This window comes from Cannabis sativa, chromosome 3, assembly GCF_029168945.1.
Source record: "Cannabis sativa cultivar Pink pepper isolate KNU-18-1 chromosome 3, ASM2916894v1, whole genome shotgun sequence".
Taxonomy (NCBI): domain Eukaryota; kingdom Viridiplantae; phylum Streptophyta; class Magnoliopsida; order Rosales; family Cannabaceae; genus Cannabis; species Cannabis sativa.
This window is the reverse complement of record NC_083603.1, coordinates 25,568,586-25,588,772: the sequence shown is the minus strand read 5'-3', so window position 1 is coordinate 25,588,772 and position 20,187 is coordinate 25,568,586. Positions and strand designations below refer to the sequence as shown.

Here is a 20,187-nt window from a genome sequence, read left to right as displayed (position 1 = left end):
TCTCATACCGCACATTATACTCACATACGATAATCAACTATTCTCTCATGTTGATCAGACATGAGGCACCTACCCTGCCTTGTGTTATTCTCACACTTGGCATCCAACAGGGTAATTAATTACCATAAGTTGTACTCACCCATGATAATGTTATAACCAGCAAGTGTTATGCTCACACAAGCAGCAAGACCCTAATATTATTCTCATGCTAACGATGCTCACAAAATATAAGGAAATCACAACACAATCAAATTAAATAACAAACCAACCCAAGTTGTATGCATAACATACACCCTCTGTACAGATGTCCACTCTTCTTACCTCAGTTGCTAAGACCACACTTGCTAGCTCGAGCACCTCAACGAATTTCCTTGTTGAGAACAAGATCCTAAACATTCATTAATACAACAATACACTCAAAATACATTCAAGTATGAATCTCTAAACTCATACAGAAACTTACGTAAAAATACGTAACACATAGGTCCATTTCACTTGCATGACACACCATACATAAGCATTTATTATTTTGATTCACACAAACATATTTCATGGACTTAAACAAACATTCTTAACGTAAAACATGAATTCATACAACACATTTTTACGTAAAATTTACTAAAATACTATTTATTCTTATTAAAGTCCAAATAAATAGTTAATTAATCACCAATAATTATAATAAATACCTACAACAACTAATAAATAACAAAACCTATTCCCTTTGATATCATAGGCAATAAATGGTATTACAAAAATACATTTTACTATTTTAACAACACTTATCCATTTTTCATAATTAACTTAAGCATTAATTAAGTAAATTCATGAAAAATACCAAAATTGATTAAAAACTAAATCTAAATCTTCTAACACAATTTATAATCTGTACTAAGTCATAAATAATTTTCTTTGAATTTTCTAAGCAACCTAGATATTTTTCATAATTAAAATAAGAAATAACATCAATAATTCATGAAAAATACATAATCGCCTGAAAATTTAATCTACCAATTTTATAAAAGTTTATATATCATAGCCCATCATATAAAATAAATTTAGATTTTTCTGAGCACCCTAAGTATTTTTCATAATTAATCTACGAATTATACTAAAAAAATCACAATAATTCCAAATAAATTCAGAAAATTATGAAACTTCACCAAGCACCTTATAATAAAATAAGGAATCAAAATATATAAAAATATCTAAGAAAAACACCTCAGAAACGGTCAGAACGCGGTCGCCGGCGCTCTTGTCGGTTTCGTCGCCGGTAAAGTGTAACTTTGTCTCCGATTGCTCTTGAAGCGTCCTTTCGATTGGGGAAGCTCTCCACAGTGCTCAGGACCTCAAAACGATCAAGAAAAGTGGTCCGAGAAGGCAGATCGGGATTGTCTTCTTCGTTGGCGGTGTACCGTCTTTAATGGAGTCAAAGCTTCGTTTTCTTATGTCAAAGACAATCCTTAGGGTCCCATGCACTCAAATATAACCTCCCTTGACCCAAGAACAAGCTTAAACACGTTCGAATTCGAGTCCGTAACTAAGCCGCACCTTTGAAGCTTCAAAAATGGCGAATCTTAAAACGACGACTTCCGCCCTTTATACCACGTTAAAAAGCTTCCTTAGGTCGTATATAAGCGATCCCAAACCCCCACTTTCATCCAGGTTGCGCTCCGCTTGAAGAAATGAAAATTTTCGGTATCGTATACGCCGTATACGTGCTCTCTCTCTCGTTGGTTCTCTGTTTTGGGTGTACGAAAATAGAGCTTAAAACCTAATTTCTATCGTGTTTAAACCCAAGCAAAATATCGCATTGAACCGAAGTGGAGCGATTCCCATTCCACCAAAATAGGCGTTCGGTTCGTGTGTGTATATAAGTTCGTATATGCATATACAGTAACCATAATAATAGTAATAATATTGATAATAATAATAATAATAATAATAATAATAATGATGATAATAATAATAATACGTATAATAATAATAATAATAATAATAATAATAATAATAATATTACGTTAATAATAATAATAATAATAATAATAATAATAATATTATGCCCATATAACAATATCCATACATATATATCTATTAGGCATTACGTACATGCCAATAAAATTAAATATTATATCATCATAAAAATAATCTCATACATATTTAAATCCATAAATATGTAACATAATAAAAATACTCTCAGCTAAATAAAATTACAAAAATACCCTTTCGGAGTTAGCGGATATTACAAGTTTAGTATTCTGTGACTAGGATCCACTTGCACTATTCTAAGAACTCTTTAATGTAACTAAACCTAAGTCATTAAAAGACCACAACCACATATTTTATAAATCTATGGCATTTGTATCTGGTTCATATTTTTTTTGACAAGATCATTCTCTACAAAGAGTAAATATGCCTATATCCACTGAAAGTATAATCATCTCATTCGCAGATGGATGTACATTCAGGGGTGGATATGAGTTTTCGTTATATTCTTAAGATGATCACTATAGATTTTACCTTATGCAAATAAATTTAAAATGTTTGAAAAATTTCATGAAATTTCTAGCAATGGTGAAAACCATTAAGGTAAGTCGTTAAAGATCTTGCAATCTGATAGGGGTGGAGAAATAGTTAGTAGATATGCAGTTCAAAGATCATTAAGTTGATTTTTGAATTATATCCAAACTGACCTCCCCAGAAATTCAATTTGCATATTGATGATTAGTTACTAGTCGTTGCCTAAGTCCTTCTAGGAAAATACCCTAGTGAAAGGAAAATTTAAGAATGATGGAATGATTGTGTACTTAGTGTAAACCATTACTAGATTCATGGATGACCTAATCGAAATCTTAAGAAAAGCTAGAACTGTTAACCAAGGTTTTCATGTTTGTTGGCTATTCTAAGTGATTAGGGGTGGACCATCCCGTAGTCATTAGATAAGAAAGTGTTTGTTTCAACAAATACTACTTTTCTAAGAAAATGACTAAGTCTAAAAATAAAGTAGCAAATAAAGGAGATATTTTTCTTGATTCCAAAAGTGTTCTATCATCTTATTCTACATATGATGGTCCCACTGCCTCTGTTGTCTTGACACAACCGAAGAGGTCAATACCATTTAGTTTTCTTAGACATAATTCACGGTACATTGTCGTAGTGGGAGAGTTTCAAGGAACTCACCCTATTATGACTTGGAAGACACTAGTGATTAAAATCCATTGTGAGTTTAAACAAGTAATGGATTATCAAAATAAGAAACTAAGAAGTAAAGCCAAGAGAACTATGGTTAAAACCATTCATGTGGAATAACCAAAAGTTTTCTATTGCAAGGACAAGAAATGAAATTTTCGTTTGTAGGTCTATTCAATGGACTTAACAAAACTTCTTGTTCCGAGTATTATAGATTTGAGTTTATCTAAACCTATGGCTTGTGGTATTCCTGGTTAATTACTTACTCCAATGCAAGCAACTTACTTTAGTAAGATGCTAAAGCATTTTCTTTTCTTATGGCAATCTATAGAAGCTTCTCGACTTCTTAGGTATAGATTTTATTTATCTAAGGAAAAGTCTTAACTATTCCAGAAAAGATAAAGCCATGAAAGAATTTCTTATATCAACAGTGAGAGGTCTTAGATATGCTTTTGTATGCCTTAGACCAGACACCTGCTGTTGAGTGGGAGTAATGAGTAGGTATCAGATTAATCCAGAGAAAGAACATTGGAAGGCAATCAAGTAAATCTTCAGATTAAGAAGAGGAACTATATGTTAGTCGATAAGGGTATTTTTAATACTCTTAGACTACACCAAATCAGATTTCTAGACTTGCCTTAGTGCTACAAAGTCTGCTGATGAGATGATGATTACTCTGGGGGTGGAGTAGTGATTTTGGAGAAGTGTAAAAACCTATCTGAAGTCTCTAAGTCTACTAGAGAGAGATCGAATGTTAAAGTTGTAGGAAAGGTACTTATTCATTCTAAGGAAAGTTCTATACATTTTTGGCACTGTTCCAACATTTCTTAACTACTAGTGTCACTTCCTGACTAACACAAAAGTAGTTGCCAAAAGTAAAGAATCCAGTATCCCAAGAGAGTAGACATATAGAGAGGAATTTCACATTATCAAAGTCTTTCTAATTAAGGAAATGTAATGGTGGAAGAAAGGTCGGGTTTAATACAACATGTCAGATCCTATTACGGAGAGTATACTACATACTACACTTGATTTGTATATCAAGGTGTTGAGATTATTTGAAATGCACTTTTTGTTTTATATTAGTGCAAGTGGGAGTTTGTTGGGTTTTGTGCCCTAAATAAAACCCATTTCAATATAATCAGATTTACTAATAAAGATCAGAAATAACATTTTATGTTATATGGTTCACATGATTTATTTCATGATTATATATAATGTATAAATTCTATTAAGTCCAGAACATATGTATTAGTTAATGATTATAGTGTTGTCAGCACAATGGAATATAATTTTGATTATACGTTCGAAAGTTTCATTCCCTGATTTGTTAGTTCACTGGATTTAGACTGGCATGATAATCAGCGATAGGTATGCTTACACCTTGGATAAGTGTTATGTCCTTTCCAGGGCATTGGCAAAGTTTACTAGTATTGGATGTATGGAGTAGATATCGGAAGGGACCGATATTGAACTTTGATTAGATATGTTAAATTTACCGTAATATCTATTCAATTCAATATCACCTAGTTGATCCTAGATCAAATGATCTTAATCATGATATGGTTAGGTTCGATCTCAAGAGTATTACACATGTTCTTTGATTTGTTAGTTTAGCCTACTTTTCGGTCAGGGTGATACGTACATTTTGGGAACATGATAGTATAATTGAGTGGGAGCGCTAACATAGATATGGAATCTATAACTTCTATAGTTATTTAGAAGTGAAACATATAGAGCGTTCTATATGACTGAGAGTGCAATTCTAAGTTCTATGCGTGGATTCAACAAGGAATTAATAAGTTAGTGGATTTACTTGGTAAATTCTTGATCTGCTTATTGAAGCTTAGTAATATAGGCCCACGGTCCCCATACTAGTTGAGACCATACTGCTTGTAAGACTCAGTTAATTGATTTTAATTAATCAATTATAATTCTAAAGTTAGACTATGTCTAGTTTATGAATTTTCACTAAGCAAGGGCAAAATTGTGAAGAAAAGAGATTCTAGGTTTTATTTATTAATTAAGAGACTTTATATGTCTAATTAATAAATATATTAAATGACAATATTATTTAATAATTAATTTTTAGTTATTAAATAATTGGAATTGGCATTTAAGTGGTTAAATTGGAAAATTGGCATTTTTGAGAAAATGGGATGGAAAAATGACAAAATGGCAAAATTGCAAAGTGGGCCCAATCCACAATCCATCGCCGGCCACACTTAGTGTATTTTACCATTTATTTTTCTATTATTTTAATGCCAAATAATTCTAACCTAAACCTAGGTGGTTACCTATAAATAGGTAGTGATGGCTTCAGGAAAAACATGATGCACCTAATTCCTTCAGAGAAAAATTCTAAGCCTTCTACCTATACCCTAGCCGCCACTTCCATTCTCTTTTCTTCTTCAATAATTTGGAACCTTGAGTGAATGAGTGAGTGCCCACACACATCAAGTGGTATCTCAATCATAGTGTGGAAGATTGTGAAGAATCCAATCAACAAGAAGGAGAATCAGACCAAAGGAAGGAGAGAAAGAGATCTAGGTTCAGATCTTGGTGATGCTTTGCTACAGAAAGGAATCAAGGGCTAGAGATCTGAACAGAAGGAGTCATTATATTCTGCTGCACCCAATGTAAGGTTTCCTAAACTTTATATGTGTTTATTTCATTGTTTTAGAATTCATATTAGGATGTTAATGAAACATACTTGTTAGTAAATCAATTGTATACTAATGTTAGATTGATTTAGTGTTATTAGAATATGAGTTATGCATGAATTTTGATTAAGTTTTTGTTGGATTTTGGTTAATTTTGAAGGCATGAAAAGTTAGGTTTTGTGTTGAAGTAGGGGCTGTTGACACGACCACAATTTGGCTCGCCGCGGCGAGCTCCACTAGGTTGTGGCTGCTGTGGTGAGGGCATTGGTCGTCGCAGCTAGGGCCCTATTCTCCCGATTTGTGTGTTTTCTTATTTTTGCCATAACTTTTAATTTTGAAATATGTGTTGGACATTCTTGATATCGTTGGAAAGCTCGTTTCGGGCTTTATATGTTGATATATAATGGGAGTTCAAATTATGTATATGTGTGAAAATGAATTTGGGATTAACCCTATTTGTGAAATATCGAGAATGTGTGATTAGAATTACCGGCACTTGCTCAAGAACACCTGAGAATTCAGAATCTCCACATACTTAGATTACTAGGTAAGATAGTAAACTAGTACATAGAGATTGGCGTTGTGGCTCCCATGTATGTTCTTTTGTATATGCTATGCGGGAAACTGAGATTAGGGTTATTACCCTAAACTTAGCGATTATGTGATCTAGGGTTATTACTCTAAAATTTAAATGATTATGAATGCAATATTATATTGTATATGTTGATATAAAGAATTATGTGGTTAAGGCATAATTAGGTTAGACTCGATAATTAAAATTGAGATAAACCATTCTAAGGCCTTATTGTAAAAAGACGTGTGATCGTAACACGTAGGTCTATTTCAAATAAACAATAGATGTAGATGCATCAATACTTAAGTGGTTTTGATTAATATTCATATTGTCATTTATAATATCTTGCTGGGCCTTGGCTCACGGGTGCTCTAATGTGCAAGAAAAGGTAAGTCAGTTGCTGGTCAGCCATGAGATCAAGGGCTTTGGTAGTGCATTGTACATGTTCAGCCTAAGCTAGACCACGAGGGTTGGGTCTACCAAGGGAAAAAAGTTATAATCTTCACTTTTGCCGCTTAGGTCAGCGTGTAATAATGACTTGCAATACTTTGAAAAGTTTTTACGGGATCCTAAAATAAAATGTGAACTTTTGAACGTTTGTTAAAGTTTATTGATTAGATGTTGTTATTTTGAATCCGTATTTTTTTAAAGTTGAATTTCTGCACTTGGCTCTAATATATTCTGATTTAGCGAGATTAGTGTATGATTATTCGTTGTTCGTGGTGTTGTTATTGGTAGGGCGTTACAATTTGGTATCAAAGCACCAACGTTTTTAAACTTCCTGTAGACCAGCTGAACATGTATGATCATCATCAAAGCCAAGCTCCACTCGTGGTGCACTAAGTATTGAGAGTAAATGCTTAACTGCTTTTGTGATTAAATGTTTACCACTTTTCATTATAGGCAACATGTGATCATCTAGAAGATATAATGTTATAAGAAAATCATAATTAGTAATTATATTGATAAATGATTATTTTATAAGAAAAGTAGTATCTGTGAGTTAGGGTTAAGGCAATAAGTGTGTAAGTGTGGATTTGGTGTCTGACTCACCGGGGTTATTGATTTTAAGGTTATTTGAGAGAAAATGGACCCTAATCAATCAACTAGACCACATGGCAAGCTTGTAGAGCCTGGTAATGACAAAACCAATCCATTGGCACCCCTGTGCCTTTGCAAAATTTGGGGGATAACGCGTGGGTTAACAATGCTAATCCACCTACCGATTGGCAGCATATGTTCCTCGAAACGCAAAGCATTATACTTCGTTAGGAAGATGAGTTGCATCGATTTAGGCAACCGTCCCAGGCAGCTCCTATTGAACCAGTGTTACCACCAGCTCCTGTTCCAGTGGTGGGTAACCCTGGATTTGTATTGCCACACCAAGAATTTATTTTTGAGCATTTTGTCAAGCTACAACCTCTGACGTTCTTGGGAGGTACTAATATCATTAAGGCAGGATATTGGATGAGCACTATTAGCCGTATTCTAGATGACATGGGAGTAACGAAAACTGAACGAGTTAATTGTGTTGCATTTATGTTCCAAGAACATGCCAGTGTCTGGTGGGATATTGTGGGACAAACTAAAAATGTTAGTGCTATGTCTGTTTGAGAAAAAAATTTATAATATTGCCATCAGATTTTCACACATGGAAGATTTTGTTAAATTGACTCAAGGGAAGAGGACAGTGGCCGAGTGTACACTAGAATTTGATCATTTATCTAAGTTTTCTAGCAATCTAGTACCAATGGACTTCACTCAGAAACAGATGTATGTAAGGGGGCTGAATGCCACTATAAGTGAGGATTTAAAAATTACCACCGATCATGATACATTATACGAGAAAGTGGTCAAGTTAGCATTGATTGCTGAAGTGACAGAATAACATGTGATCAAAGAACAGGATGCTAAGGATGCCGTCATGGCATCGAACCCTAGTGTTGGTGGTAGTGTAAGTAAGGGGACTGATGATAGCAACCCAAACCACAAGCAGAAGGTTGAAGCTTCTAGGACATCGAGAAATAATAAGAAGTTTTGTAGGAATGGAGGGGGCCGTCAAGGTCGTAGTTCTTCATTTAAAACTTACACGGAGTGTCCCAAATGTAAAATGCACCATCAGGGTGAGTGCCGAGCCAAAACGTGTTTCTAGTGTGGTATGGTGGCCATTTTATCAAATTGTCCACAAGCCAAGAAAGAAGAACCAAAGAAGATCATCAATTAGAATCCAAGGCGTTTGTTCACTATGACTCAGGCTGACGATGATGCTAGTCCATCAGTGGTGACATGTCAGTTTTCTATTAGCGGTTGTTCTTATTTAGTACTATTTGATTTGGGAGCTACTCATTCTTACTTATCAAGTAGAGTAATAGAAAGTTTTCATAACCTGTTTGATGTGTATGCTTCGGGGTTTGGGACCCTGTTAGCCTTTGGAGACCTAATTGTATCTACTTGATGGATTAGGCCTTTGTCTTTTTGGATTGATGGTTATGAATTTACTGCCAACCTAATTGAGTTACAATTATCTAATTTTCATATAATTTTGGCAATGGATTTCTTGTCTAAGTACGGGGCAATGATTGATTTCAAGTGGAAGATGGTAGTGTTCTAACCTGATAGTGCAAAGCCATCGGTGTTTGTGGGTAAGGTACAAGGATCACGCATACCCAGAATTATAATCCCAAAAGCTAGACACCTAATGCGCAGAGGTTGCATAGGATTCCTAGTTACAATAGTGGATACTAGCTAGCTTATTTCGCCTAAACCTGAAAATACGAGATTGGTGTGTGAATTTTTAGATGTATTTCCAAGGGATCTACCTGGACTACCACCTTCTCGAGAGATTGAATTTGTTATAGAATTAGTCGTAGGAGCAGAACCGGTATCAAAAGCACCTTATCGAATGGCTTCAGCGGAGTTAAGGGAATCAAAGGTTCAACTTCAAGAATTAATTAACTTGGGATTTACCAGACCGAGTTTTTTACTTAGGGTGCTCCAGTGTTATTTGTGAAAAAGAAAGATGGGTCGCTTCACATGTGTATCGATTACCGGGAATTGAATAAGCTCACTATCAAGAACAAATATCCTCATCCCAAGATTGATGACCTATTTGACCAGTTGAAGGGTAAGACAGTGATTTCTAAGATTGACCTTCATTTTGGTTACCATCAGTTAAGAATTCGAGAAGAGGATATCCCGATGACTGCATTTTGTACTAAGTATGGACATTACAAGTTTCTAGTGATGTCTTTTGGATTAACTAGTGCCCTACCTGCATTCATGGATCTAATGAACCGAGTATTAAAGGATTTTCTAGAGAAGTATGTGATAGTTTTCATTGATGATATTTTAGTATATTCAGAATCAGAAGAACATGAATTACATCTCAAATTAGTACTTCATCAACGACGAGATCACAAGCTCTATGCTAAGTGTAGGAAGTGTGAGTCTGGCTGTAAGCTCTATGCTGGGTTCCATTTGTATACTTGGTGGAATCTCGCATATCTTAACCAAACCCTTTGTATGGGCTCGTCGTGCACTTGTATGGTCTGGAGAGGCTTACTTGTCTTATAGTTTAGGTGCTTTATCAGTTTTTGGTTTTATTGCTTGTTGCTTTGTCCAGTTCAATAATACCGCTTATCCTAATGATTATTACGGGCCCACTGGTCTAGAAGCTTCTCAAGCTCAAGCATTTACTTTTCTAGTTAGAGACCAATGTCTTGGGGCTGATGTGGGATCCACTAAAGGACCTACCAGTTTAGGTAATATCTAATGCATTCACCGACAGGGGAAGTTATTTTTGGAGGAGAAACTATGCAATTTTGGGATGTACGAGCTCTCTGGTGAGAACCTCTAAGGGGTCCCAACGATTTGGACTTGGGTAGGCTGAAAAAAGACATACAACCTTGGCAAGAACGATGTTATGCAGAATATATGACTCATGCTCCTTTAGTTTCTGTTAATATTGTGGGTGGTGTAGCTACTGATATCAACGCCCTAAATTATGTCATTCCTAGAAGTTAGCTACTTCTCATTTTGTTCTAGGGTTCTTCCTATTCGTAGGTCATTTATGGCACGCGCGAAGGGCTTGTGCAGCTGCAGTGGGATTTGAAAAAGGAACTGGTTGTGATTTAGAACCTGTTCTTTCCATGACTCCTCTTAATTAAGACTGTAGACCCAATGCTTGAAGTAGGAATTTGCTTGTAGTAGGAATCAATTTGATTACACCCTACTTATTAAGTAAGTTAGTAAGTTGGGGAGTAATATTTTTAAAGTCTTCTTTTTTTGTTTCTTTTTATATCTATTCTTTTTTTTTCTGGCTCGGCTAAGTGGAATAGCAGATCCATTCCACTTATAATACTGAAATCAATAAGCTAACGAAACTAATCTATTCACCCAGAAAAAGGAGATGGAGGGATTCGAACCCTCGATAGTCCTTTATTTTGGAGTGTACCGGTTTTCAAGACCAGAGCTATCAACCACTCGTCCATCTCTCCAAAAGATAATTTTTTTTTTTATTTTTTTCATTGAATAATAATACTGATATAAGTTGATACCTTTAGTATATTATAGAAATATATCGAGTATGAATCTATAGATCTAGCTATCTATATATATAAATGCATGATGTAGTGTTCCCTTTTGTAAAGTAAAAAATGTGTCCTTGATGCATTTTTTTTGACAATTTTTTGGCTGGTAAAGAGATCAAATGGTATATAATTCTTTTATTGGTAAATTGGAGGATTAGAAACATGACTATTACTTTCCAATTGGTTGTTTTTGCAATAATTGTTACTTCATCAATCTTACTGATTAGTGTACCTATTGTATTTATTTCTCCTGATGGTTAGTTGGGTAATAAAAATGTTGTATTTTCCGGTACATCATTATGGATTGGATAAATCTTTTTGGTAGGTATCCTTAATTCTCTTATCTCTTGAACTTCGTCGTTCTAGATCCAAAAACGACCCCTCCTCGAATTCTTTCAGGTTATGAAACATGTTCAAATTCAATACAATATAAGATAAGTTAGAAGTTCCCAAAATACAAATAACAAAACATTTCTAAAAATTAACAGGAGGGGTCACACTTATTTGATTTGTGTCTTTATTTTGTCAAATTTCGCAAATTCAAAGTTTATACATAAAATTTATATATGTAATAAATAAGTATTATGTATTATAATACTATGCATTATGTATTATAATACATTATATTAATTATAGAAATCGTTGAAATGGAATAAAAAAATGTACTAAGCTAAAGTTTTACATACAAATATATATAAATTATAAATAGAAATACTAAATAGAGAGTATTTATCATCGCTCGGCCAAAATATGATCCATACTCTTATATAATGATCAAAAACAAGTGTGAATATAATTGAATGGTAAAATTTCTCTTTGCCAAGGAGAAGATGTGGGCTCGATTCCCGCTATCCACCCATGATAATGGGCTTAATGTATTTAATTTACTACGATAAATGATTAAATATAGTTGATTACAATAGTATATTGGTTCTTTCCTCCCACCCGAAAAGGAGAATATTAATTAATAAATTAACAAAACCAAACTTTATTTTTTGTCAAAAAAATTTTGCGGAGATAGGATTTGAACCCGTGACCTCAAGGTTATGAGCCTTGCGAGCTACCAAGCTGCTCTACCACGCGATGAAGAGAAGAAATGGGAACTAGGGGACAAACAAGGATTGAATGGGCCACTTTACCGTTAGTACAAATAGAATAGGCCATTTGTACAGAATGGTAAAGGGGCCCTCTATGATAGATGATTATAGAAATATATAGAAAAATGAAAATTAAGGGCTATTTTAATCCTTACCAACTAGATCTTGTTGCTCAGGGCAACAAACATGCATGAACCATTTCACGAAGTATGTATCGGATAGCCCAAAGTCTCAATAGTTAGCTCTTCATCTTCCAGTCAAAAAATAACGTCGATGAAGTCGTGTAGGTGCACAATAACGTGGTAGGGATTGTAACTTTCCATGAATTTTCCATTTCTCACTCAATGATCAAACTTTTCTTATTTCTTTTTTTTTGAGGATCCCCAAATTGAATGATATTTTTGTTCCAATTATTGCCTCTTCTTCTCCCTCTAAATTAAACTTTTTCTTGCCATAATGATTCAATTCCTATTAGTGTCAATGATAGAATCTAAGAAAGAATTTACCAAATTTTCCTGGTGTAGAGGCAATCAAGAAAGCCACATAAGTGAATATATAACCTACAGAAAAGTGGGCTAACCCAACCAATCTTGCTTGAACAATGGAAAGAGCCACCATCGAATCGAATTAGCCAAAGGTGTTCGTTCATGAGCCCATGCTAAAGTTTCAATCAATTCCTGCCAATATCAACGCCGGGAGATTAAGAACATAAATTTAGTAGCCCAAACAAGATGTCCAAATAAGAGCATCCATGCCGAGACCGATAAACTATTCATCTCGAAGGGCTTATATCTGTTGATATGTTGTGAAGAGTTTAACCATAGATAATCTCTTAACCATCCCATCAAATAAGTAGAAGACTCATTAAACTGTAAAACGTTACCCTACCATAATGTGATGTTCTTCCAATGCCAATAAAAAGTAACCCATCCAATGGTATTTAAAATCCAGAAAACCACCAAATAAAAAGCATCCCAAGCCGAAATATCACAAGTACCACCTCGTCCTGGACCATCACAAGGAAAACTGTAACCAAAATCCTTTTTCTCTGGCATTAACTTGAAACAAAGTGCATCTAAAGCCCCTTTTACTAAGATCACTGTAGTTGTATGTAAACCTAGAGACTTAGAATGATGAACCAAGAAGTCTCCAGGTCCTATTGTTAAGAATAGTGAGTTACTATTTTCATTAATAGCATTTAACCAACCTGGCAACCATATGCTTCGACCCGCGTTGAACGCTGTACCATTTGTTGAAGATAAAAGTACATCGAACCCATATGAATTTTACATATCCATTGGGTAAATATAGGTTCGATCAAGATTTGTTTTTCTAAAGTACCAAAAGCAAGCATGACATCATTATGAACATAAAGTCCCAAAGTATGGAACCCTACAAAGAGGCTTGCCCAACCTAAATGGGAAATGATAGCTTCTTTATGGTCTAACATTCTTGCCAATACATTATCCTGGCACTACCACACATGGAAACCGTGCAAGCACTAAGCAAGCATCAGGCATGGAGACCTCCAAGAGGGAAATCACCTTCGAGCAAGAGCCCAAAAAGGACTAAAGCTCGTGGGCGCCAACCGATGGGCCTACCACCTGATGTGGAACAACTTTAGTAATCGAGAGAACCAACATGACTCCTCCACTAAGTCCTCCTTAATGCTCTCATGATACCAGGCCCCGAGAACCTACAAGGGGAAAGGGACCTACCCTTCAAGACAACTGAGGTGGATGAAGAACTTACTTTGAGACTGAAGGCTATGAGATCCGTTGGGTAAGGACCATTGAACCACTTCATACTTGAATATACTTTTGAGATGAAAGGGATGAGTTGTGTCGTTACTTTTCTCGTGGCCCCCATGGCAAGCAGTATGAGTACTTTCCTTGAGTACATCGAGAGAAGTTAAACTTGAACAACTAGCTCAATTATCTTCACACTTGTGATCCAGATGAAGATTACTTTGAGGGAAGTAGCCACTACAACGCTTTGAGTGACCACTCCCACAGCGGATTATCTCAAGATGATCTGGAAGTCATCTCGAAGGCATCACCAGAGGTTCCTCCACGACCCCATGGTCAGGAGACAACGAAAAGACCCAAGTCGACCGGAGTCCATGGCTCACTTGGAAGACCAAGAGACCTATGTGACCTCTTGACCAGAAGATGGTTGGTGGAATCAGAGACTTCTAAAAGAGACCCTACTCGAGTAACAGAAGCTCCAATTGGGATTCAGAGCACCGTCCATGGGGTCAACTAGGTAGAATTTGACACTTTAGCGACCTTAGTGAAAGGGATCCCGACCCCTAAATTGTCAGAATTTGAACTTGACAGAGAGCAGCACTCACCACTCTCTAAACGAATCAAAGCTTACCCTATCCCTCTAAAGTTTAAGAACCCTTCCTGACATCAATACACCAAGAAGGAAGATCCACTGTCTCACATCCCCTACTTCGAAGTCCAGACTGAGTTTTAAGGTGTGAGAGATGATGTTAGGTGCAGAATCTTCCCTGCCACTCTAACAGGCCTTGATAACAGTGGTTCCTTAAGCTCTCCACACTGACAAGCCTAGATCAGTGGGACGAGAGAGAGTTTCTCATCAGACAAAAACATGTTTCTTTTTAGCGGATGTACGACCTGAAGCCCCAAATTGAGGCCATGCACCTCTCTAGCTTGCGCTAGTTGCAGGCATGTTAGAGATTGTGATTGGAGGCCCTCACCTAGCTAGAAATTCTAGGAAGGCCTTAGAAAGGTATGCAAGATCACACCAACATGAAACAAGAGCCAAAGTGCTGGAGGTTACAGAACGTCCTCCAAAGTCTCAAACATACGAGTGTGACCCTATCACATTTAGAGACTCCAACTCATATCATGTCAGCTACCCTCACAATGATCCCTTAGTTGTTCAGGTGTAAATAGCCAACATGATGGTGGCCTGGGTGATGATCGATGATGGAGCATCTACAAACATCCTATTCAAGAAAGCCCTAATAAGAATGGGTTTAACACTAGAAGACATGGAACCATGTGAGCAACTAATGTATGGTCTTAGTAGTGCTAGCATTAATCCATGTGGCGAGATCAAACTACCACTCACTGTCGACACTCCCCCAAAGCAGACCACAATCAAGACCACATTTATTGTGATGGATGTGAAGTCTCCGTAGAATGTGATGCTCAGAAGGCCAGCCCTATATGACCTTTGAGCTATCTCGTCAATATACTACTTTTCTGTCAAGTGCTATAACGCTTTGTATCGTTCGCCAAGAATAACGCTTCTATTGCTTTGGCCTTAGAGGGGGTGAACAAGACCCCCTCTGCTACTATGACACAAGAGGGCGAGCAAGACCTCTCCTGCAAGAGCTGAAGAGATGGCCAAGACCTTTGGAGTCCAAACAACAGAGAAGATGAAGACAACACCCAAAGCCACTTTAAGGTGCGCCCAAGACGAGGATGACATTGACCCCTATTTTGGGGAAATTAACTTGGGAGTTGGTCCGACTGAGGAACTCAAAGAATTTCCCCTCAACACAGCGAACCTTACCAAGGTTGTCAAGATTGGAATAAAGTTGACGGAGGTCTTCAGCGAGATGCTCATGGCTTGCCTCGGGAGAAATCAAGAAATTTTTTCTTTGTTGCACGAGGACATGATTGGGATCGACCCCCAAGTCATATGTCATGCCCTCAACATAGAAAAAGTAAACTTCAGGTCTGTACAACAGAAATGTAGGCTCCTTGACAAAGAGCGCTCCAAAATTCTCAATGAAGAAGTTGAAAGACTGCGGGAAGAACAACTTCATTAGGGAAGCTTTCAACCCAGTTTTGGTATCCAAACTTGTTCTTGTCCCTAAGCCAAATGGTAAGTGGAGAACTTGCGTTGACTTCACTAACCTAAACAAAGCATGCCCTAAAGATTGTTTCCCTCTACCATAAATTGATCAACTGGTGGAAGCGATAGCCGGCCATGAACTCCTCACATTAATGGATGCTTATTCCAGCTACAACCAAATTACCATGCACGCACTAGATGAAGAGCATACTAGTTTTCGAACTAACATCCAGCGTTACTGTTACAAAGTAATTCCCTTTGGACTCAAGAATGCAAGTGCAACTTATTAAAGGCTAGTCAACGTATCAACCAAATCAAAAAAAATATGGAAGTCTAAGTCGATGATATACTGGTTAAGTCAAAGAAATCTGAAGACCACATCAAAGATCTAGAGGAGTGCTTCAACATCCTACAGAAATCTCGAATAAAGCTCAACCCTCTAAAATGTGCCTTCATGTCCAATCAGGGAAATTTTTGGGATTTATTATCAAATCAAGAGGGATTTAAGCGAATCCATAAAAGACCAAGGCCTTGCAAGACATGAAGTTACAGTTGCAAATAAAAGACATGCAAAGCCAAATCGAACGAATTACTACACTTAGCAGGTTTGTCTCCAAGTCCACCGGCAAGTATGTTCCCTTTTTTAATTTACTTAAAAGAAGCAACAAGGTGTTTGAATGGACTGATGAATGTGAGAAAGCCTTCCAAGCTTTCAAATATCACCTAGTCAGGCCTCCAATCCTATCCAAACCAATAGATGGTGAACAACTATACATCTACTTGGCCATCACCAATCAACCAACCAGTGCTGCTCTATTGCATGAGGAAGAAAGGATACAATACCCTGTCTACTACATTAGTCAGTGTCTCATTGGGGCCTAGTCAAGGTATCCCCCCATTAAGAACATAGCCTACTGGTTGGTATTGGCCTACAAAAAACTAAGGCCTTACTTCCAAGCTTACACAGTCAAGGTGTTAACAGACCGACCACTTAGGCATGTTCTGATGAAGCTAGAAGTATCAGGGCACCTACTTAAGTGGGCAGTTCAACTAGGTCAATTTGAGATCACCTACCAGCCTCAAAAAGCATTCAAAGGGTAGCCATTAGCAGACTTAATTACTGAATGCACTAGCCTCGAAGAAGACAATCCCATGTTCTGTGAGGACTAGGTCCAAACACCTGAGGCTACAACTCAAGAGGACACTAGACCTTCATGGAAGCTATATGTAGATGGATCCTCCAACAAGCACGGTTCTAGTGCTAGACTCATCTTAGTGTTGGAATATGTTTTACTAGGATCTAAATTTACTAACAAGTATGTTTCATTAACATCCTAATATGAATTTCTAAAACAATGAAATTAAACACATATAAAGTTTCAGAGAACCTTACATTGCGCGCAGCGGAATAATATGTCTCCTTCCACTCAGATCTCTAACCCTTGTATCCTGTCTGTCGCAGAGTATCACCAATAACTAAGCTCGAATGTCCTTCTCTTCAATTTGGATTCTTCACAATCTTCCAAACTATGATTGAGATACCACTTGATGTGTGTGGGCACTTACTCTATCGCTCAAGGTTTCGAAAAATTGAAGAAGAAAAGAGGGAGAGAGAAGTTCGGCTATAGACAATAGGATAGGAGGCTCAATTTTTCTGAAGGCAAAAATTCTATCTGAATTTCATTCACTTCACTCTGCTTTTTTTATAACTGTGAGCCATCACTATCTATTTATAGGTAACCACTAGGTTTAGGTTAGGAATTACTAGGCATTAAAATAATGAAAATATTAATTGGAAAAAGCCTCATAAGTGACCGGCCATAGAGTAATGGGCCCCACTTGGTATTTTTCCAATTTTGACAATTTTCATATCTATTTTCTCAAAAACGCCAATTTTCCAATTCTAACCATTTAAATGCCAAAACTAATTATTTAATAACTAAAATAAATTATTAAATAATATTGTCATTTAATATATTTATTGAGTAGACATAATAAAGTCTTCCAATTAATAAATAAAACCTAGAATCTCTTTTCTTCACAATTTAGCCCTTGCTTAGTGAAAATTGATAAACTAGACATAGTCTAATTTTAGAATTATAATTGATTAATTAAAATCACTTATTTGAGTCTTACAAGCAGTATGGTCTCAACTAGAATGGGGACCATGGGCCTATATAACTGAGCTTCCAATAAGCTGAACTAGAATTTATAGGGTAAATTCCCTAACTTATTAATTCCTTGTTGCATCCACTCATACAACTTAGAATTGCACTCTCAAAACGCTCTATATGTTCCACCATGTAAATACACTATCACATTTAACCATCGTTATAATCTCAATAATCAAAGATCCTCTATAGATGATTTACACCGAGCAGGAATAAATTTACCGTTTCACTCCTCAATGTATTTAATCCTTAAAACACTTAACTTCCTATAAATGATATTTCAGTTAAATATAATCACTAAAATAAGAGCTCTTCCATTTACATCTATTAAGCCAAGCTCGAAGGAAATCATCATTTCACTTCTAAGTACCTACAGAAGCTATAGATTCCATATCCATGTTTAGCGCTCCTACTCAATCATATTACCATGTTCCCAAAATGTACGTATCACCCTGACCAGAAAGTAGGCTTAACTAACAAATCAAAGAACATGAATAGAACTCCTGAGATTGAACCTAAGCATATCAAGGTTAAGATCTTTTGATCTAAGATCAACTAGTGATATTGACTTAGAAAGATACAACGGTAAGATTATAATACCTTAACCAAGATCAATATCGGTCCAGTCCAATGTATACTCCATACATTCGAAGCTAGTATACTTTGCCAATGTTCTGGAAAGAACATAACACTTATGCAAAGTGTAAGTACACTTCATCGCTGATTATCACATCAGTGTAAATCCAATGCACTGATGAAATAGGGACTATGTCTTTCTAAGCATATAATCACAATCACATTCTACTGTGTTGACATCACTGTAATTGTAAATGACTATATGTTCTGGACTTAACAGATTTTGTATATATATATAATAAACCTTAAACATGAAAATAACATGTAAACATAAATGACTTCTAATCTTTTATTGATAACAAATTAGATTAGATTGAAATTGGTTTTATTTAGGGCATAAAATCCCAACAAACTCCCACTTGCACTTACATAAAACAAGTTGTGCATTTTAATCAATCTATTGTCTTGATCTTCAGATCAAGTTTAGTATATTTGACTCAACCCAAATTTCTAGAACTATGTTCATAAAACATTATGCAACATCCTTTACTATATGCATTACTCATCAAGGGATACTGAAATTCTTACTGCTTATTAAGTACATCTGAATAAACAGAAGACATATCTCTCATTTTTTTTTAAGGAATGAAATAGAGATGATACAGTGTAGAATTTTCTTCAGCTGAATAACTTTCTGGTAATATCGAATTTACAAATATATATATATATCTTCACTAATGGAGCTTGAATTATTATAGATGGGTTTTTACACTCTTTTAGAATAACTCCTCCACCCCAAGAGTAACCACCATCTCGGATTCTTTATGAGTTGGGTGTAGATATTAGGACTTGTAATATATACATTCCTACTATCTAACATATAGGTCACTTTCATAAATCTTTCTTGACTTTCCCTTAATGTTCCTTGTTTGATTACATCTCAGATGGCTCCCACTCAACAGTACGAGTCTGGTTTAATTCATACATAAAAGTACATTTAACCTCTTACTATTGTTTTGAGGGATATCTAGTTGTGACTTATTGTTTTAGTCTGAAACTATAAGTTCCTTCTAGACTAAGTCATCAACATAGCAATCTAGTATTAGCATTAATGCAAAATACTTGCTTGAGATTAAGTAATCAATAGAGATACCATAAAAATTTATGAGGATTAGAAATTTTTGCCCAAGTCATTCGAATAGACTATGCAAGAATTCTACTATCTTATTCTCATAATTCTGATAAGTTATTTCTATCCATATGAATGGTAAGATTTACTTTCTCAGTTGTGTTCTAAAGTTCCTATCACAAGTTTCAACCAAATGAAGATGGGTAAGGAATTTTAAAATTCTCCCACTCAATTAAGGTAGTGTGATACAATGTCAAAAAACTTTATGGGTATTAATTTCTATTACAACTAAAAATATTAATTCGAACATAAATTTAGATCAAGAATATATTCTGATAATTTGCTAATTCATTATATTACATCCA

At 35.8% G+C, this 20,187-nt stretch overlaps 1 pseudogene; it reads left to right on the top strand.

Moving 5' to 3' along the window:
- Positions 1 to 8,350: 8,350 nt before the first annotated feature.
- LOC115710567 (photosystem II CP43 reaction center protein-like) lies at positions 8,351 to 10,607 on the top strand (annotated as a pseudogene).
- Positions 10,608 to 20,187: the final 9,580 nt, after the last annotated feature.